The sequence below is a fragment of the Anarrhichthys ocellatus genome, unplaced genomic scaffold (genome assembly GCF_004355925.1).
Source record: "Anarrhichthys ocellatus isolate YVR2014 unplaced genomic scaffold, GSC_Weel_1.0 scaffold13, whole genome shotgun sequence".
Lineage (NCBI taxonomy): Eukaryota > Metazoa > Chordata > Actinopteri > Perciformes > Anarhichadidae > Anarrhichthys > Anarrhichthys ocellatus.
This window is the reverse complement of record NW_022280043.1, coordinates 8,355,755-8,378,303: the sequence shown is the minus strand read 5'-3', so window position 1 is coordinate 8,378,303 and position 22,549 is coordinate 8,355,755.

The following is a 22,549-nucleotide window of genomic DNA, read 5'->3' as shown; positions in this document are numbered from 1 at the left end:
GTGTGTGTGTGTGTGTGTGTGTGTGTGTGTGTGTGTGTGTGTGTGTGCGCGCGCAGGGGGTGAAGGCCAAATTAGCCAGGTTGTATAAGCAATTATTGGGGCACACTATGTACCTAAGCACCCTAATAGGTATGTAGAGGAGGCATTATTCAATTAGAGTGGCAGTTTGCTGTAGCGAGGAGCAGAGCAGTGGTGACAGCGCTGGTGTCTTCTCCTTATGAAACAACCTATTTAAGCTAAATCAACTCCCACTTAAGAGCTGCGGTAATAAGCGCGCGGCGACGCTCACCGGCCCGCGGGGGCCCATCCGTCATGCTGTAATACGGAATCAGAATGAGTGATAACACCTAGTCCTGCTACAGCGCCTTAGCTGCTGCCGCAGGAACGGCTCTCAAACACGCACACACATAATAACATGCACACATTGCTAGCAGCAGCAATACTGCTGGATGGCTCTGCTCATTTCCCTCTCCCACCCACCTCCTGCTCCAGCAACTTGCATATGCGGAAATAAATTGTGTTTCTATGGATTTGCAAGTATGAGCCTCTTTGTTTATTTTAGTCATCATCCAAGTGTGAACCCACTGAATATTGTGTGTGTGTGTGTGTGTGTGTGTGAGTGCAACGTGTATTTAGCTCAAATGATTATGTTCAGAATTATTACAGGGCTGCATCTAACAATTATTGTCATTATCAATTAATGCTTTTTTAAATTTATTTTTTCTTTACTTTTTAATAGGCCAGCACATGTTTTCAGAGCCATCACTAATATCTTCAAATTGCTTTTGGACAGTTTCCAAATTTTAAATTTACAATGATAAAAAAAATGGATAAAAGCAACAAATCTTACATTGAAGAAGTTCGATCTTTTTTCTATTTTTGTTAGATTGAAGACTTTGAGGACTATTTGCTTATCAATAATTGTTACTAATTAATTTTTCTGTCGACTAATGATTTCATCACTTAGTAACCGTGTCCTGTTTAACACTAAAAAATATATGCCCTCACTGTTGCTGAATCATATTGTAAAATTGGTGTCCTATTAGGCATATTTTAATTGATTATCCTTCAGTCACTATAGTCATGTACCGTTCCCTCTTCCTGTCATAATATCTATGTATCAGACCAAAATGCCACAAGGTAACATTTGGTGGATGTCAACTTGCATTACCTGACTGTAATGTCTGTTAACACTGGAACAGTCGACTCCCAGAAGTTAGTCACTCAAACAGTAAGAACACTGTTCATCCTTTTTGGGCAAATCTGTCAAAAAAAAAAAAAAGAAGAGAAGTTAAATAAGAAGCAGCCACAGTGAACTAGTTGGATAAGGAGCTGCTGGCGACAGGCAGTCGATGCAGTTTGAGTGAACCTCAAAGCTCCATCATGTCCTCATGAAGATATCACACTTTTACCTCGCTGTTCCACACTGATCACAGTGGTTAGTTCAGGCATTTTAAACACCTAGATGGAAGCTTTTTAACCAATTATTAATACCTCTGTTATCTAGTGGGTGCTTTGCCTTGGACTGTAGGCACGCCAGTTTGCACCGCAGTATTTAAAGTTTTTACTGTACATTTACTCTACATAAAACTTATTACAAAGTACGTAGGCAACAAATACAAACAAACGGGGCGAAAAAAAGATGTCGAGTGTTCCCCGATTTGAATTATGAATAGATGAATGAACAGATGAAAACAACAACAAAACATCTACAGAGTGATGAAAACAGAGGAGGGGAAAAAAACACTCAATAAGCGGCATGCTTGAAATGTTTGAGAAGCCTGGTTTCATGGGCATCCTTCTTTCTGTTTTTATATCTTGTTTGTTTTTCTCCTCTACACATTTCACATCTCTCACTCCCTCTTTCTCCCGTCCCTCTCTCTCTCTTCGTGGCTCATCAGTGTGGTTGTTCATCAGTAATGACTCCCACTGTGGCAGGGCCCCTTTAAGGTTGAAGCCCCCCCCCCCCCTCCACCCTTCCCCCCCCTTCTTCAGTCCCATCCGCTATGCATTATTCATGGCTTCACAATCAAATGAGGGAACTACGGTTGGTAGCAGGAGACATGGTGCATGGCTCTTCCTCCCCAAAAGTCCCCCGAGGTGCCCCAGTCTGGTACCCACCATCACCCACTCCCCCCTAACCCCCGCCACCTCCCACTCACCCCTCCCAACATGGTGACGGATTTTCTAAATTATTTTTAATAGATGATTGGGGTGGGGGTCCAGACACATTGACTCCATCCCACCCTTCCCTGGGGTCATTGGCAGTCACGCTGGTCAGCGGTGACCTCCGTTGCCCTTTGGGGTGCTCCCCGCTTCCACTTCCTCTCCACGGGGGTGCACCAAAGTGTCTGGCACCTCTTTTTTTTTTTTTTTTTTTTTTTTTTTTGGAGGGCAGCAAAGGATGGGTGGGGGTGCTTGGGATAGGTTGCCCATTCTTTGAAGGCTTTTCCACAGGAGCTAAGCTACACTGGTTTGACTCATCACTGACAAGCTGTCAACTTGTAAAGAGATTATTTTGTCCAAACTGTTGTTGCCAAATGTTAGAGCAACGAGAAACCATTTATTTGCCACGACATCATCATCACACCGAGTCCACTAACTTCAATTCAACATAATACATAATTCATTGCTCTGAAGTGTCAACTTTCCCACACCTGCTACTGCCCCTTTTAACACCAGGAGGACTGAGCATTGTGGGAAAAAAATGCAGTACAAACTTATCTCTCCGGTAGTAGTCCTCTCCGAACAGCAGACCGTAAATATGAACTGCAAAAAACCATTGACAACTGAAGGGGTGGCTGAAGATTCCTACGCTCATATTAAGGTGATTTTAACTAACTGTTAGAACTCAGATGTTATAATGCTAGAATCTGTTCCCTACAGAGATGTTTAGTGGAGCGCCATGTTCGCCTGCTGAGCCCCGTTAATCAGCACGAGTGACGAGTGAATTTTAAATCCTTGATAACAAAACAGTTTGCTTTCAAAAAAATATGTGATTTTGTGTTATCGTGGTTATATAAATGTCATTTGTGGTGCTGTTAGATTGCTAGACAGCCCTGTTAATTCAAGTGCGTGCGGGAGACAGTTTTTTGACGGCAGCGAAAATGTTTTTGACGGTCTAAATGTCTTTTATAAATGTTTATTCATGTAACTGTATTGCTTGCAAAAAGCTTAAAGGTTCTTTTTCAAAGCTCCTTAAGAGCTGAGCCATTCCGTCGCCCCTTTGCAAGTGGACGACCAAGAGGGACATCAGAAACTTTATTTGTTACTTTGCTTCATTGCAGTTTCCACACTCATTGGGAACAGGCTTGTTGCACAGATGATGCCTATACGCAGCTCCTATAGATGCAGGTATTGGTGGGCTCCCTCCCTCCACCACACACACGTGGAAACAGAGCTCGTTTGATAATTACTTTTTAAAACAAAGTTTACTGTAAAAGACTTGTGTTTCTGAGGTCTACCGGGATGTTTAAATGACTAATTGGTTAAACACTCCCATCCTTATTTCCCAGCATTCAACCAGTGCCTGTAGGCAGTGAGAAGTGTCAAAATTAGAGTACTGGAGAGAAATAAAGAAAAAGAACATTTCTTCTATGCGGTGCCTGCAGTAAAATAGTTGAATGAAGAGGAAGATTACAGATTAACATATTAAATGCCAAGATGGGCCCACCTGGTGTGTGACAGATCTTTTACACAGCGCAGCCAGTGGAAATGGAAATGTATCATAACTAGGTCTCTTGTGAGTAATATTATTCTGATCACTCCTGGTTTACTCGTTTGCTGCTTCTTTCATTACAGTCTTTTTTAGAGGGAGGATTAAGTCCCGTAATCATGTTGGTAATTGAAATTGCAGCCTGTGATATTGTTTATTGCTGAAAGCAATACAGTCTCATACAGTCACCTGTCTCTGAATCCGAGTTCTCCCCGTTCCTTTCCTGCCATTCTGAACAACCCCAAAACTCTGCAGCCAGTCTCTTCTTTCCCCAGCCAGCCCATAAATATGCCATTATGGTACTCTTATTATCCTCATTATTGGGGTGGCTGGAGTGGCGCCTGCGTCTATCATGGCCCTCTAATGTGGGTCTAATGGTTCTGACCTGTACGGGACACAGGTGGTGCCCACAACGGCCTTGATTGGTCCCATTTATTAAGCCGCTCTGGCGGCAGATACGGTCCAGTTAGTCATTTGCGTGCGGGGCAGGTTACATTCCCAAGGCCGATGATGGGCTGGAACCCCCCCACTCCGTACCCCCGTCTCGCCTCGTAGCCCCAGCTTTGTTCTTTCCTAATGGCTCGATTAAATGGGTTAATTCGGAATGGGGACCCTCTTCAAATCTGTGATCATCACCTAGCCCCCTACCACATCACCACACACACACACACACAGTGCGATTGCTCCTTTGCTCACCCCCTTCCCCCCAACTGCAAGCCCACACATTTATTATTCATCGCAATCAAATAAGTGAGGTGGTTGAAGAAAGTTGCTTTTCTCTCTCTCTCTCTCTCTCTCACTTTCTTTCTTACCTCTCTCTCATTCTCTCTACCTCCCTGCGCCTCTTTTTCCCCCTCCTCGCCACTCGTCACCTCTCCTCTCCCAGGGAAGAATTTCTTTTATTGCGACAAACACTCCGTGGAGCCCTCGGCTTTCGGCAGCCCCAGCCAGTCATTCAGGCAGGCAGTCAGGGAAGCAGGCCGCCCAAGCAGCCAGGCAGCCCTCCCCGTCAGGAAAATGAGCAATTCTCTCATTGTAATAATGCGCCTCTGTCATCTTCCCATTATCGGCATGATAAAAGATGAAATATTCAGGGAGGCTGGCCTCCTAACCTGATCTGGGCGCGATATTGGGCCTGTGGAAAATGAGTTTTATCAGCTTTAATATACTCCTTGGCAGACTGACCCTTGAAATTAAACATTATTACAGAGCGGATATTTAAAAAACCGGGGCCACAAATTACATCAAAATGAAAATATTAAGGAACATTACGAATATATCAAGTGGCGCTTCTCTCCCTCTCTTCTCACACTCGCACACCGGCTCTCCTCATTCTGACACCCCCTTTCTCATCCAGCCTCACCCGCTCCACCGCTTCACCCCCCCTTAACCGCCTCCGATGAGCGTGGTCGGGGATGCGGCAGGCGACGTAAGTGTCACTGTTGTGGTGTGTGTGTGTGTGTGTCTGCTGTGGGCTGCTGGAGAAATAATAACAATGCTGCCTGTCCCACCAGCTTCATACGTCTGCATAAACTAATTAGACCTCGACGCTCTCATCACCTGCTTTATTAAGAACGGAGGGGAGAACAGTGGCAGGAAGTGTGGGACTTGAGTAGTGGAGTGTGTGTACACTTGGGTGTTTTTATGTTTGGGAGGGAGTGTGCAATGGAGTTAGTGCTTGATGTGTATTTGAGAGGGAGACAGAAAGTGTGTGAGCTCCTTCAGCAGTGGTGGTGTGACTTAAATATGATGTACGTGTGTGTGTGTGTGTGTGTGTGTGTGTTTGTGGTACTGCGGGAGGTTCAGTTACAAATTTGTCGGGATAAATAATCCCTCCTCTTCAAAATGATTCCAGGTATTTTCTGCTGCATGTGTTTGTCAGCTAGAGGTATCTCTGGACTCCTAACATAACGACTCATGTACAGTAATGCTCACGGAAAAAAAATAATGGAAAAACCAGTAGGAAGTGAGTTTCTCTAATCACTTTAAAAGTAAAAATCCCCCAAATCTATCTGTCCCCCCAAAATGCAGAGAAAGTGATGTTGGCTCTGTGAAGTGTGTGGTGATTTGTCACTTTGTGATGGGGGGGATATGAGAAATGCAATAAAAGGCGGAGGAGAAATGTGATTTGAATAGATTTCAGAGGAAGTCGGTCCTTGGGGGAGTTGGATGAGTAAGCAGTGTCCCCGAGGACCGAATTAAAACTTTACTTTTGGTCACGGCGCCCCCTCCCCGTAGTGCTCCTTCGCTTATCGCCCGCATATGCGAATGTGTGTGTACGCATGGGTTATGTTATGTGTGTGTGTGTGTTGGCGTATGAGCATGTATGTGTCTGACTGGTCTGTTTGCGTCTCTGTGTGTGTTTCCACTTGTGTGTGTCCCACGCAAATGGTGCGCCCTCCCCTGCCCCTCGCCCCGAGGTTATGGGGGGATAGACACAGCTCTCTCCCTCTGCCAGGCTCAGATGAGTATTCACAGCAGCACGCCCCTCTCCCTTAACCCAGCACAGGGGAGCTTTGCATATTGAGGCCGTGTATGTTTCCTAGTGTGTGTGTGTGTGTGTGTGTGTGTGTGTGCACCAGCCAGTCTCCCCTGCCCAGAGACGAACAGAGGATCCAGTTGATTCCATGCACATCTTATTATTCCATTGGCGATTCAGCTGGCTTGGTTGGTGCCAGACTCATAAAAGCATGCGTGCAAGAATGCACAGTGGGCTCAACATGACTTGACGCACGCTACCAGCTTACATGTAACTGTGTACATTGTGTAAGCGCTCAAAGCAGCCATTCTCATTGGGAGGGTTGATGCTGTATGGAGCACGGACAGAAGCGGTATTAAAGACGTAGAGGGCATCAAATAAGCTCTTGAGTGTGTTGTGCTCAGTCTAACTTGCAGTGCCCCAATGCTGTGCTGAAGGAGGCAGCAGCTTTCTGATCAGGCCAAGCAAATAAATAAAAGGGGGGGGGGGATAGATGCGATAGACACCATAGGGGCTGGTTGCAGAGAGGGGAGAAAACAGCAGAGGGAAAATGTCTCTCTCTCTCTCTCTCTCTCTCTCTCTCTCTCTCTTGATTCATTATGCTGATATACACAGTATTTGCTTCCTGACTGAGCCCCCCTGCACTCCCGCCCTCCTGGAATGCACACACTGGTGAATGTACACACACACACACAATTGCACAGCAAGATGGTGGTGGTGCCATAAATATAGCAAACGACACAGCCTAGCAGCCGAGCAAGGTCAGCTGCGGCCCGGAATGACAGTGCCGTGGGCGCTGCACCGAGCTCTTGTTAGAAATGCACACAGATAGCTCATTAGGACCGGCCCCTGAGGCCCCCGAAGCCCCCCCCCCCCCCCTTCCCCCAAACACACGCACAAAAACATATACAAACATTGATCCATTTACTGTTTAATTGCAAAGTTAGAGCGTGCGCTCCGCCGTAGAACACAAACTCCTCTTTGACAAGATTCAATTTGCTCCTCATCAGTTGCTGCTTTATTCCATGTGCGAGGAAGTCTGCTGGCTCTCAGTGTGTGTTTATAATGTGTACCTGCAAGGGTGCACATGGAAAGTGTGTTTTTAATTTGAATATCTTCAAGGTAAGTGTTAGACTCATGCATTTACACATTTCATATATACAGTATATGTATGTTACGTTTCGCTGTGTGATATCCTACCCCTCAGTACGAGAGCTACTGTATATTAAAAGCAGTGAGCGCTGCAAACTTGGCTCAGTGTCTAAGCACCAGCACTTCTCTGAATGCAAAAAACTGTCATGTTTACATAAGCACAGGACAGCGTTGGAAAATATCACACAGATACACTCAGACAACAGAGCTGTCTTTGTGTTTCCTTTCCTCCGTGAAAGAAGACATCTTATTAATACAGAGTGAAGGGGAGATGTTGGAGGAGGGAAAAAAGAAAAACATTTAGAGGGATGTCTATGTCCTCGAACAACTGAGGGAAGAAAACAATGTACATGTCCAGTGTGACTTTGCATGAACTTTATAATTGCAGGGTAAAAGTTTGAGTGTGTGTCGGTGCGATGAACTGCAAGCATGTACAATGCTGTGCGCTGGCGTCTGCGCGCAAAGGTGTGTGTGTGTGTGTGTGTGTGTGTGTGTGTGTGTGTGCTTGAATGTAGCTGAGGTGCAAGGCTCATGCTCCAGACACGCCTGAGAGACTCTGTGAGTGTTACCCTCCTGCCTCAGACACATGCTGGGACACACACAACTAGTTTCACTCTCCTTTATCTTTTTTTCTTCTTCTTCTCCTCTCATCTCATTCTTTCTTTTCTCTCGCAGAAAATATATATATTTTTTTTTTATCAGCCAGATTTATTTTTCTGACTCAACTACAATGGTATTGTAGCTGCGTATTGCGTGAACTGCTATCTATCTATCTATCTATCTATCTATCTATCTATCTATCTATCTATCTATCTATTATCTGCTGAGTAATTGCTGTCTATTGAGTCCCCCCCCCCACTCTCTGTCCACCCTGAAACAACCTCAGTCATACACCAACAGCGGGCACAGTGCCACACCATTGACCGTGCCTCCTCTGTGTCCTCTCCACCTCTACGCTACTATATGAAATAGATAAATGCATTGGATACTGATTGTCCCCCCCCCTCATGCCAACCTCCACCTCCGTACACCTCCTCCTCCCCTGGCCCCCTCCCCAGCCCCAGCCCCCCTCTCCGCCTCCTGCCGGCCGGGGGTGGTGTCAGTCTGGCAGGCCTTGGGGCCCGTCAGGCGACCAGTGGGCTGTGACGGGCAGCAGCTCCGCGTCCCTCTCCCTGCAGTCTGGCGCCCGCTGGGGTCTCGTCCGGGAGCCCAGCCTGCCAAAGTGACCTCACTCCAACTGAGAGGAAAAATAAATAAAAAATACCTCAAACAGACCGCAGTTCAGGCCATTTTCACTCTGCAAAGTGGGCATGAACCAACAGTGGCTACTTTGTAGTTGAAATTCATAATTCATACTCTACAATAAGAAGTGCTTCATTAAATATTTCAACAAAAATGCGGACTCATCTGGCTGGAGAATTGAACCAGTGTTTTTACATATGCTGCTGTTCGTTCAGTCTTCATTGATATTGTCATCACAGATTTGTGTTTTAGGCCTAAATAATCATGTTTGTGTTTGTGCTTTCACAAACACAAACATTTTCGTGAAAGCTTGTTGATCATTATCATCGTTTATCACAAAATGGTCCAGTAATGGTTTGGGATCATAAAGAGCACAATGCTTTTCCATTTCAGAAAAGTGTGCAGAATATAACAATTTCTGTATCCAAGAGAAAACAAGTAATTCACTAAAGTTCATCATTCTGCATCGCTACTTGAAATGCATTGTAATTCTGTCGCTCTCAAAAAGGACGACTAATCAATCAAACAGTTCAATGCTGGGTGCCATATTGTACAGAAATTCTTATTTTAGCGTCATATTGAGCCTTACAATTTAGATTTTTCTTATATGAAGTGAATGTATCTGGCAGAATATTTGGATTATTTATACTCCTATAAACATATAATGTCTTTATATTGGTCATCATAGTGATGTTAAAACAGTTGACATTTTCCTCATGCATTTCTCATTTTTTTTAAGAGCATCTGTATAAAGGCTGGATGTCGGGAAGTTTAGTGAGTAGTTCTCTCAGCGCACATGCCGGTAATCTAGTCACAAATGCCACTCACTCACTCAATCATCATTTAATGGAGACACTTCCAAATTCGTCTTCGTTTGGAGGACTTTTCGAGGCAACGTTTAGCTGCTCTTGCAGCAGATGAGGGGAGTAATTATTAGCGTGCCAGAAAAGATCCAGGTGCGTTATACACAAACAATTTCCCCGGCACCATCTCTGGTGGCAAAAAACACAACATCGCAGTCTCTCCTGTGACCGAGTGTTGAGCTGTGCCTGCTGAGGCGAACCTCCCCCCTGCATCCCTGAGAGGGTGATGCAGCGAGGTGACACCGTTAGGGAGGAGAGCTCTGGGTATGCGCGTGTGTGTATTTGTTTATCTGCATTAAAAATAATGTGTGAAAGTGTGTGCATTTTTTGCTCTTCCTCTTTGTGTGAGTTCTGGTGACTTCACATCCAGTTCAAGTGCTCTTTCCGGTGTGTGTTTACAAGGCCGCACACTGTACGCGCGCATCCAAAAGTGTGTGTGTGTGTGTGTGTGTGTGTGTGTGTGTGTGTGTGTGTGTATTTGCAGTGTAATGTACTCTGCTTTACTTCCAAACCCCTACCTCCCCCCTTCCCCTTCCCTGTGCCCCGCCCTACCTCAGCCCCATGGAGATGCGTCGGGGTCAGGGAATATGGGGAGAGGAACATAGGGAGGCCGCACTGCACAACTTGAAAGGAATTCTAATGAAGCAGCACAGTCGCTCTGCCTATTCCCACGACAACAGGCCCCAAACAAATAGCTGCATTTGAAGTCCCCTCGTTTTATGACTTTGAAACTGCTGCGTGTGTGTGTGTGTGTGTGTGTGTGTGGTTGTTTTTGTTTTTGGGGTACAGTACGTGTTTGTTGTGTGTGTGTGTGTGTGTGTGTGTGTATGTGCGCGTGTGTGCACAAGAGTCTACCTCTACATTTTTTTAAGAAATTGGCCTGGGAACTGATTTACTTTAATGCCTACACAAGAGGATGTAATTATTGCCTGCTATGACCAGAGATAGACTTTTTTTTTTTTTTTATTTGTAATTACCCGACTCATATCGGTGTGCTTCTTCCTCCAGTAAACACTTCACATGTGCTGTGAGGAGAGTCTGCTCCGCATGTACGAGCGGGTAATTAGAAGATCATTTCTATTTTATATTTAACATCAATATACTTATTTATTCCAAGACGCAGGTAATCATTGAAACATGTTTCTTCTTTCTTTCCAACAGTACATTTTCATACCTCCTGGTTCATTTTTAGATCCTATCATTAAAGGCATATTCACAAGTTTAATTGCAGAATGTGAATGTGTCACAATAGAGAATGTTGCCATGTTTTCCTGCTGGATTTGAAAGTATTACTGATTTAAACAGACCTTTAGAAGGATCTGAAGACATGAATAACTTTTTAATGGAGTGAAAGCAGGTTTCAATTATGTTTTTTTTTATATTTTGGTGATCGGGTGAACATTTCCTTTAACAATGGATCTCAGATTAGGCTTTTAAATGCTTTCAGCTATAAACCCACCCTGCGTGAGGATGAATTTAAATAATTCTCAATCATTTAGTAGAGGTAGGGGCTTTTCTTTTTGTTGTTGTTGTATTACTTGAGGATTACCTTAGAAAAAAGAAAAGCAGTTTCCTGTCATCCTTACTTTGGTCTTAGGCTAAGAAAACACTATTATGTCACATGACAAACAGGAAACGACTCTTCCACACAGTGTGCACCTGTTATCATGCAGCATACACACCCTTGCTCTATAGCCATTCACACAAAGGACCACTTTGAAATATAAAATAAAATCAAAATGAAGAAACAGATGAGTTGGGTGGTGACCAGTTAGGTGTCTACATAAATATTAATATCAGTAACCCACCCACTCCCACCCCTTTCCAAACCCCCTCCGTGTGTTTTTTTTTTTTTTTTTTCTTTTTCTTTTGACAACCTCAGGACGCATGTACAACGGCTCCCATGAACCGAGATGTCTTTTATTTCTCAGTCCAGTGCCTTTGCATCAACTGAGCGTGGCGTGGAGCGCGTGGCTGCCCAGTCTGGTTGGCCGCCTGCCTCTCGGCTGGCGGGGGCCGCCTCGTCTGTCTGCGCCGCGTCGTGTTGTTTCGGCTGCTCTGCGCAGACGGCGCGGGTGAGGATGTCACTCCACAAAAGCAGCATGAGTTGAGCTGTGTAAACAGTAAATAATAAACAAGTGCTCTAATACATTATTGAGAGAATCACTTTAGGCAACTGGGACAGCATGAAATGCATAACCCCCCCCCCCCCATCCCTCCCTCTCTCTTTCTTTTCAAACTTGCGCTCTTTATGTTTTGAATTGGTGATACTGCAGACAGGCTTCAGCACTGTAGTGCTTGTATGCATTGTCATTCACTGTCATAGCTTTTTCTTATGTTGCAAATATTGCTATACCCTGATAAACTACCCTGTATGGCTTTTCATTACTGAATGTTCTTTTGATTATTCACTGAATGGTTTAATCTATTAAATGTTGTGTAACAGTGCCCGCCACAATGTCATGGAGCCCATGATGAAGTCTTCATTCAGCTTGTTTTGTACGACAAGCAGTGAAAAACTCAACTATATACTTGAATTACAATCAGGGCTGGGCAATATGGACAAAATCTTCTGTCTCGATATAGGTCATTTTATATCTCAATAATGATATATGTCACAAAATAGCATGTTTTCTGGTTAAATAAACAATCAATATGAAACTACCACATGGTTTTGTAATTAGCAATTTCTGAGAAATTTGAGTTGGTGTATGCTTATTATCAATTTAGAAAAAGTTATTGTGTATCACGATATCTTGATGTATGATTTCCTCACGATATGTTTCCATTGAGACGATAAATCATCACATTGCATTATTGCCCGGCTCTATATTTACAATGTTAATAAACAGAGAAAAGCAGCAGATTGTTTTTTTTTTTGTTTTGTTTGATAGATGACTTTAACCATAAGTTGATTTTCAACTTACCAAGTCTTCCATCTTCACCAACAGCTCTGAAATTCATAAATGGTGTCCCCATCTTAATTGTGGACTACCATGAAACCCGTTTATGTGCGTGTGATACTTTCTCCCCCTTTAACCAGTAGCATGTTTGCTTATATATTGTGTGAACATAAAACAGCATCTGAATGTACCTGCTTTAGAGCGCGTAGTAAATGGAATATCCTCCTCCAGTGGCTTATTGAGCAGAATAATTACATTGCACATATTGAATTCCACTAATGCTCCAAAGGTAGGTCTTATTTAATACCACAACTCCCCGAGGGTTCGGAGCATGATTTGAAGCACACATCTCCTCACTGTACCCAATGCTCCACATAGATTTGTACATAAAAAACATGTCCAGAGTCGTTCAAAAAGTAAACTTGGCTGAATTGGTCGGAACGGTACCTAGGAATTGAGATATTATTTCTGTGAATATCTCCGCGGTGGTTTAGACCTCACTGATTATTTTTGCCTTTCGGCTTTTGCCATATATTTATACGGTGACTCTCCTGCTGTTAATTTCACACACGCAAACCATTCACGCTTTTGAGGAAAAATGATTAAGATGTTTATAAATCAGTAAGACTTGGAACTGATGATGTGTATTTATGTAAACAGATGATACAGTTAATGATTATGTGTAATGTAAGTCTCAGGGTTATGGCTTCTACAAATCCTTGAATGAAATTAGAAGAGATTAGGGGTGGGGATATCTAATTTTCATGAAGGAACAATCGCCATGTTTAGCTCTAGGGCTTGTGAATCCTATCTGTGTGTTGGTGGGGTAATACTCACAAGAGCCTGAAGATGGCAGCCAAAACCCAGTTAGCTGCCACGGGAATCTACAGGCCCATTTTCCTAATATTACTTCATAGGTCAAATGTATCTTCTGTGTAGAATCATGTTGTACCTGCACGTGTTCATTTCACTTGAAACACAGCAGTCAAAGTAGCAATAAGACAAATTTAAGCTTTGTTCCCTTTTAAGTGAGATGCATTTTACAATGTTCTGCAATAAAAGGAAGGTTAAGCGTGATGGATGACATTCAGAAAACACAGAATAGAAGTTGTTACAGTAAAAACAAGAGGAAGAAAATGTTGCGATTAGGCAGAACATACATTGAGGATGTCTGCTGTTTTGTCACTTCCAGCACTGAAAATGTAAAACTTATGAGAAGGGAATGACGTCAAACAAGAGAATTACTCAAGGTCTGTATGCATTAAATAAAATGGAAACAGAGATATGCTAATTTCTGATTAAGTAAAGTGTGAATTTGTTTTCAATTAAAAAAAAAAAAAAAAAAAAAGCAGCTAATTTTCTCCCAGATGGATTTCACCCACTGTTGCAGTCTTACTTCTCTAAGTTTAGTGTTTGCAAAGAACACATCAGCAAACCCATTTTTTTGAATTTCTTTGCCTGTATGATGAACCTTTCAGGCGGCAGTTCTCTGAATCAGCATCCTTCTCTCACCGGCTGCTCATCCCTCCATTCTCAGCTGAGACAATGGAGAGGAGGAGAGGAAACAATGGGAGGTTTGAGTGGAAGAGTGAGGAGAGGGGAGGGACTGGGGGTGTGGGGTTAGGGGAGGAAAACGGTCTGTATAGGACACACACACACACAGGCCAACTCACAGACAGAAGGAGGGTAGCGAGGAGGGTAAGGTCATATAGGTCAGCGATCAGGCTCTGTGTGTGTGTGTGTGTGTGTGTGTGTGTGTGAGAGAGACAGTGTTTGTGTGTTTCATCTGGTGTGAGCTTGCAGGATTGTATGGATCCTTCCTCATGAACCCCACTCCATGGGCAGTCTGGGTCATGGCTGTCCCTTCAAGGTCCACTGCGCCATTATTGACGGCTTGAACTGATACCCCAACAATGAGGTGCACGGTCATGTGTGCACGTGTTCATGTATGTGTCCCTGCATGCATGTGCACATGCTGTTGTGTGCGAGGGGATTGGTCTGTGCTCCTATAGATGTCAGGGAGATCCACAGTCCAGGCTCATCTCTTTATTTCATTCTCTCTCTCTCTCTCTCTCTCGCTCTCTCTCTCTCTCTCTCTCGCTCTCTCTCACACACACACACACACACACACACACACACACACACACACACACACAGCCTCTGTTGACACACCAACTGCTGGTATTTTGCACACATGCACACGCAGGCACAATAGGACCCGGTTGGGGAGACGAGGAATGGGGCCCCTACGGGAGGGGCCTCCTCCTGGTCCAAATCAATATATGAGAAGCCATGCAAGTATAACAGAATCATTACTCTCACAGGGCTTAGCAGGGTACAATACACAATATGGTGTGTGTGTGTGTGTGTGTGTGTGTGAGTGAGAGAAAGGGTTTACGTGTGTGTGTTTGCTTTGACACCTGTTGTTTCCATCCTGCTGGAGTCATCTTTTAAGCTGACTTTCTTTGATATCATTAGTGTTCCGAGTAGTCAGTCAGTGTGTATACTCCTTTACTCTTTAGCGTCCTCGGTGGCATTTCCTCTCACCGAGCGGAATGCAACGATGCAACTGCACACATCCAAGTACCCGTTGTCAAACATGTGCGGTGCTGCAGGTTCACAGCGCGAGGAACAACACGCTATTCTCCGTCTCAACCTGTGTCTAACAAGACTTTGTATTTTTCACACTAATCATGATTACTGCCACAATCTTCCCCTCCAGCCCACCTCTTTTCTACCCCCTCACACATCAATGACAACCTCCTTTCATCTGCCGGTGTGCAGCCCCACATCCACGATGTATTTACAAGGCCCGAAATGAACAGAGCAATTATCAGTCATGTTAATTCCGCAGATAATGATCAAAAAGCCGAGTCCTGCTCTTCTCTCTTGTTTCTCCCTCTCTGCCTGCTCTGGGGAGCTAACAGCGGTGACAAACCTCCCCTTTTATTATTTCATGGCCTGTTTAAAGATTTAGTGAGGCCCACAAACCACTACTTTTAATGACCAATTAACAGGAGCAAAGCTCTCTTCGGAGCACCGCGGCCTCGTTCAGGATTTGCTAGAGTAGACAGTGGTGCGGCGCTGGTTGTGGTGGTGGTGGTGGTAGAGGGGCGTATGTCTCGTTACCGGCTCACCGTTCAAACTGGCACACATACAAACAGCCATGCATGTACACAAACCCGCCACACACACACACCCTCTGCTCCACTGCTTATTAAAACCTGGAGGAGCAGCATTGCTTACCAAAACCTTGAGAGAGAGAGAGTCAGTCAGCAAGAGTCAGAGTGAAGAGTCCCGCTCCCACTGGGTATATGTTTTTATATGTCTTTTTTTTTTTCTTTTTCTCGGTGAAGGGAAGGGTTGAAATCTAAAATGATAAAGCTCGCTGCAAAGTCAGCCAGGCTAAATCTGATACGAGAGGCAGCGAAATGGTGTTGAAGAGGGAGTAAATGAGTAGAGCCCGGATCATTAGCATTGCTCAATAATGTAGCTGGGGGGTAGGACAGCACCACTCAAGGCCACGGGCTTTCTGAGCGGCTAATTTGGACTCGTCTTGTTTATGGGTATAGCGAGCAGGCCCCTCAAGATGACTGTCAAGCTGAGGCGCGCTCCCCAAACTGAACAAACACAAATGAATACACGCACTCCTTGATGAAATCCACAGCATGCATGAGTGATCAAGCATACACCAAAACACTTCCATAGATGGTTCACCACTCTAACTTCTCAGCAGTTGGGGTTTGAAGTAGAAATGTTACTATGTAGACTTAATATGTGATTATGCTATACAGTTGTTTTTGCTTGGGAATATATATTTAGATTTGATATGAAGTACAAATGAACATGTGTATTTTGTGCAATATTTGGAATTCAGTGTATGAGGTTGGAGCTAAAGAAATCATTCAAGTTATTAGTCGATCGACAGATAATCTCATGTTTCAAGCAAAAATACCAACGAACTCACTTCTCAAATGTGTATGCATGCTGATTTCTAGACATATAGACGGATAGCTTATTACTCTATTAACTATATGTGATGATAAACTGAATGCCTGTGGGTGTTTGACGTTTGGTTAGACAAAACAAGCAATTTGAATAACTCTTTATAGGAAATCAAGATGTGCATTTTGATTTGACTATTGCTACCATTTATTAGAGCAAATATTGGATCAATTAATAGAGGAAATAACTGGCAGATTGATACTGAGACTAATTGTGTCATCAAAACAAGTGTAAATGTGAACTTGTACCTTTTCATTTAAGTATGGACAAAGTTAATTAGACATTGGTCGTCTTTGATCTGATGTCGGTTTTATTTTACCTTTCATCTATTTCTTTTCTTTCATTAGCTTTTTGTACTACCATTCTAATAGTGTACAGATAAAGTTTGGTTGTGTGTTACACATAAACACCAATACAAAGATCCAGTATCATATGAAGTGCCTTCATTTTGCATTTGGCTGCTCCTCTGTTTACTTTGTTCAAACTAAGTGACGGACTTAATAATTCTTTGCGTTGTAGTCGCTACATCCCTTTACCTTTTCCCAATTACAAACTAATGTGTTGTGTGCATATGCAAACCCGTATTTACATTCGCTTCGCAGTGTCTCCATCAACACGCTGTAGTGTACACAACACACACACGGAGACGAGGTATTGTCTGGCACAATAGTTGTTGGGGAGGATCAGAGAACCTGGTTAATAAGACAGTGTGTTGATTGTATTTCTTTTCCATTTGTCTATCGTTTGCATTGAAGACGCTCAGCGGTAATTAAGCCACTAAGTGAATCAGAAACAGGCGAGTCATGGGGCGAGCGCAGCAGCAGCATTATAAGATGAGAACAGGCGCAGAATGACAAGAGCTTGGTAGAACAATGCAAGGAAATGGAATACCCCCCATCAGGAATATCCCATTGTACCGGAGAGACAAAACTACAATAGACAAAGAGAGAAGAAAGGAAATAACACCACAATGTCAGATTGATGCCAAAGTGTTTAGCATAACGTGATGAAACAATGACATTTGTTAGTGCCCATGTGTATGAATGTTATCAACTGTATAAAAGCCAGACAGGTTTAGTGGGAGGTTCGTAGGTGAAAGAGAGATAAGCAGGAGTAGAAGGCACCGAAAAAGTGTAAAATAATGATACATTAATGTTCATATGGCTGACTATGAGGTGGTGCGTCATGTCATTGGAAGTCTTGTCCAACTTCTGGAATTTGAAATGAAACTGAGCTCAACTCTACTTTTAACTTTTAACTTTTAGCTTTGAAACACAGACTGTACAGTACACTGTAGACTCAATTAGGGCTGCAATTAATGATTATTTTCATTATTGATTGTTGTGTTAGACATTTTTATGATTAATTGATACATTGTTTCAATTATGAAATGTCTCTTTTTTTGAGAGACTTCAAATTGCTACTTTTGTGTGATTAAAGGTCCAGAACCCACACATATTACATTTTTCAATAATAAGGAAAGCAGCAAATTGTAATATTTGAGAAGGTCATATCAACATAAATGTGGTGTTTTTGCTTAATAAATGACTTGAGTGCTTAATTTTCAGCTTTTTAACTCATTTTAAACAAATCACATAATAGTTTCAGATGTAATGTATGCTAAAAACCTACCACAAACAATCTCCTAAAATACATTGTACTTAGAAACCCCTACAAAATAATTAACATGGTTTCCATCTCCAACCTAGCATCCTTCTCCGCCCTCCTTCAACTCACCTCTCTGCGGGGGGCCAGAAGAAGGATGACAGACCCTCCCTCGGTCTCTCTTGGATTCTTTGGTCTACCTCCCTTCCCCTTCTCTCCCTCTTACCCAATGAACCCCAGCAACAAATCAATGGTCAGGGATAAACACAAATCCCCTGTAGAGGTGACTTATAGAAAACAATTTGAACCTGCGCACCTCAGTTAGGCGGCCCTGCCCAGCCTTTTTACTGTATGGTTCTAACCTCAAACCTCCTCTGTCTGGCAGTCAATTGAAATTAGATTCCCAGGTAGATGGGTGGGTGGAAGGGGGGTAGTTGCAGGGATCGGGGTGGGGTGTCACGGGCGCCTCTCCTACGCTGGTGGAATACACGGTTGTTCAAACGCAGCCGACGAACGTTAACATTAACATTCTGCTGCCTTTGAAAGCAAACGGAGGAGTTGAAAGTGGGTGATGGGGGGGGGGGGGATCACTTTATATTATCAAAGAAGATTCAAAATACTGATTCACTGCAAGATGTTTTGATATTTTTACTGGATAGTTAATAAACCTATACATGTAAGTAGAGGAGGGGTGTGTATACTTGTGTGTCGAGGTTGTTCGATGACATTATTGATCTTATTCTGTGGAATTCATTCATATTTGTAAGGAGTAAAAAGAACTCTGCAATACCTAAAAATCCAGCACACGGTATAGTTTTACCTCAAACGCACGGCGACCTTATGGAACCTAATGACCTACAAAATCAAATATGACGGAGTCTAATGAGAGCGAGTCCGAAGAAGACACAGAGACGAGGCCTCGGCTTCCTCAGGGGGAGACCTGGGCCCAGGGCTCGCACTAGGGAACTCTGGGAGGCGGGGGAGTTAAGGGAGCTTGGGTGAAGAGGCTGCAGAGGAGGAGGAGGAGGAGGAGGAGGTTGCTAAGACCAGGGCCTGGTGCTGAGTGGGCCCTCAGAGGGCTCCATCCCCTATTTGCAGATCTAGTAAGGTGGGGGTGCTTTTGCATTACCTCCTTCTTTATTCAGCTCCCCCCCTTCACTCTCTCTCTCTCTCTCTCAGTCTCTGTCTCTATCTCTCTCTCCCTCTCTGGTCATGCTAATTGCTCCCAAGGTCAGAGCGTTGGCTGCGCTTCCCTGAACGCCCCCCCCCACACACACACACACACACACACACACCCCAGCCCTGGCTTTGAATGGCATGTTTTGATCAGGCCTAATTTGATTGGTCGACGCTGTCTGGGGTGGATAGGGACAGCGCTTTACAGCCCACTGCTTTTGATGTGTGTGGATGTGCGCATGTGTGTGTGTGTGTCAGGGTGATGCATGTCAGGTTATGAAGTGTCTGTGGATGAGTGCATGAGAGTGTTACACGTCAGCTGGGAAGTGTTTTTTGAGGGGTGTCAGTGTGTGTAAAGGGGGGTGTGTGTAAAGGGTGGTTTATGTCACGGGCGATGTTGATTTTGTGTACTTGAGTGTCAAGGAGAGTTTGATGTGTTTTGAAACAGCATATGGCAAGTGTATTGGGAAATGTGGTCAGACGTGGATTGAAATGCTGCCGCTCAAATAGTAATCCCCAATATTTCCAATATTTGCCAAAACTCAAAATGTGTAGTGTGTGGTATGAAAAAAGTACCATAATATTAGTTTTATTGTCGAAAGAATTGTGCAGTTCTCTCTCGATATGGCTTGCATGGCGGGTGAATGGTTCACTAAAGCTGATTATTGTCATTGGTAAATTAACTGATTTATTGTTTTTTGTATAGACAATTTATTTATTGAATTACAAGAAAACATTCTATATATCCTATATGACCTATTGTGATAGAACATTTTGAATATTTAGGTTTGAATAAGTGACTCCTCCGCAATTTAACTTTTTTTTTCATTGTGCATCCACTATTTTCTATTTTTCTATTGTATACTTTAGATCTTATAATTCATTATTAAGCTTTTTTTATATTGGTGTTTGTGATTTGACACATTTTCTAATCGGCTGATACAGCGGCTCGAGTGTGTAGATGTTGTTTCATATTGTGAGTTTTGTACCTGATGAAGGTCTGAAACTCAGTGTTTCATTCAATGTGCGCTCAGTAGAGTGCAGATCTGACTTAATGAATACAACCAGTGCTGTAAAGCGTCATCAAACAGACCTCTTTCAAACTCAAAAACAGCCGTTGGTCTCGCTCCATCTCTTTTCTCACACATATCAAATTTAGTATAAAAAGCTAACAATAACAAATCAAAGGTTTCTGATAATATGAATCAAGAAAGGTGGTCCTCACACGACTCGCTCGTTTCCCTCGGTGTCGTTGTCTGTTATCACACTCGTAGCTCTGCCAGGCGGCTGAAAGCCCCTGTTGTACAGGAGGGTGGCGTTTATGCTTTGTTCTTTTACAGTTTCTTTCTAAACGTCACAATAGTTGTATAATAGCAGCGCCTGTAATTCCTTATCGATGTTGAATTTACCACTGCTAGTCGCACAGTAATCACGACTGGTGTTTGTTTGTTTTTCTTCCGACGGCGTAAAGAATCGGGTAAGGACACGTCGTGAAGCGAACGTGGATGTTTTAGAGGTTCTAAAATGCCAGAGTAGTGTGGACGCTAGGCATAAACGTAGCACAAGTTATGCTTTTTAAAACAAAAGCGTCCTCATGTTGATGTTGCCTCACCATCGTGTTATCACAATCGGCCCCTACCGGTGGGTGCGGTTAAGAGTGGTGAGTGAGGAGTAAGCAGGCAGTCAGTGGCAGTATATATAAAACAGACAATAAAGGGTGTTTTGAGAAAGTGTGAGTCACTGCAACCACGCGTGGTCCTTGAGCGTGCAGCCATAACTGGCAACCCAAAATATTGTGCAGTTTGCTGCAACAGAACGCAAGATTAGCCGTGGACAAATGCAGAGGTGCACACTCACTCAGTCACAGAAGCATGGATGCTCACACACACACGACAGAACACACACGACAGAACACACAAACTATATAATAATGAACTATATAATAATGAACTTGCTGACGGTGCAGAAATTCAAACTTCCTATTGCAATATTTATTTATAAAATGACCAAACATTCTGAACAGTAGCACATTTTTATATTTGAGAAGATGAAACAAGCACGTTTCTTTGATATTTATGAACAGATAACAATAGTGACAAATTGACTAACCATTCCAGCACTGAATTACTGAATACTAAAGTTGCCTGGCAACAACACAACTATGACATAACATCAGCACAAACCGCTGTCGGAGCATTGCTTGAAACATATTTGATGTTTTCCAAACACGGCTTTAACTCATTTTCACCCCTGTTCAAGTCCTGCCAGCAGCATCTGAGCAGAACTCACGGATATATATCTCCCTCTCTGGAGTTCAAAAATGGCAACATCCCCTCCGTGGGTCTCCCTATCTCAGCTACAGTCACCTCCCCAGCGAGTGCTAGTGCGCTAGGTACAGTAGGAAGTCCTCGGCAGGCGAACGGGCCATGTGTGTCTGCCGTCTGACAGCAGTGCTGATCCGGCCCCTATGAGTGAGATTGATAGGGCCTGTGATCAGGGACGCCGCGCTCCTTCCATCGCCGGCGAGATGGATCACATCACACCGCCGTCTCCTCCGCTTCCAGGATAAATGAACTGAGAGGGAATCTATCACTCCCCGAGAGGGAGAGAGAGAGAGAGAGAGATAGAGGGAGAGACAGGATGCCTTACAGAGATACTGATGAGGATACAGAGGTATAGGAAGGGACTGAAAAAGGTAAAAGTGAGAAAGGCAGGCAGCGAGGGAGGGAGAAGGAAAAGGTGAGTCGACAGAGGGAGAAGGAGGCTAGTGACAGAGAAAAGGAGGCATGATGGAGACAGCTGTGGAGGCCTGCTGCTAGGTCAGCCCCCCCCTGTGCCCCAGTCCCCCCTCACAGGTTAGGCGTTAGGGTGTGGGCTTTTTTTGTGTTGGGCTGTGAGCCAGCTATTTGTCACAGTGAGCGATCTGATGCTTCGCTGAATCAGTCACGCACAAGCGCTGTGGGTTGCGTGTACTGTATCCATGTGTCTGTGTGTGTGTCTGAACGTGAAACTGTGTTTGTGTGTATACATTCATGAATATAAGTGAATGGAGGTGCGAAGCCCCCCCCCAAAAAAATGGAGCACATTCCTCTCAACAGGAGGCCGCACTGAACACGCACTTCATCTTACTCACTCAGGACTGTGTTTTAGGTGGGACGGCTCTCATCTGTCCAAACTCTTCCTAAATCACACTTTCCAATGGTCCCGATCATTACTCGGCCCCCTTGTCTCCCTCTCCTCTTGCTCATTTGGCCTGGCATAAATTAGACTTTGTCATGGCTGATTGGGAATAGGCACCTTATTGCATTAGGCCATGGCTTATTAAGCAAACGCTCTTAGGACGAGCCTTGCTTAACTTGGTGACAGCTTCTCAATTAGGTCGTCTGTGAAATATTGCATGAGCTAATTG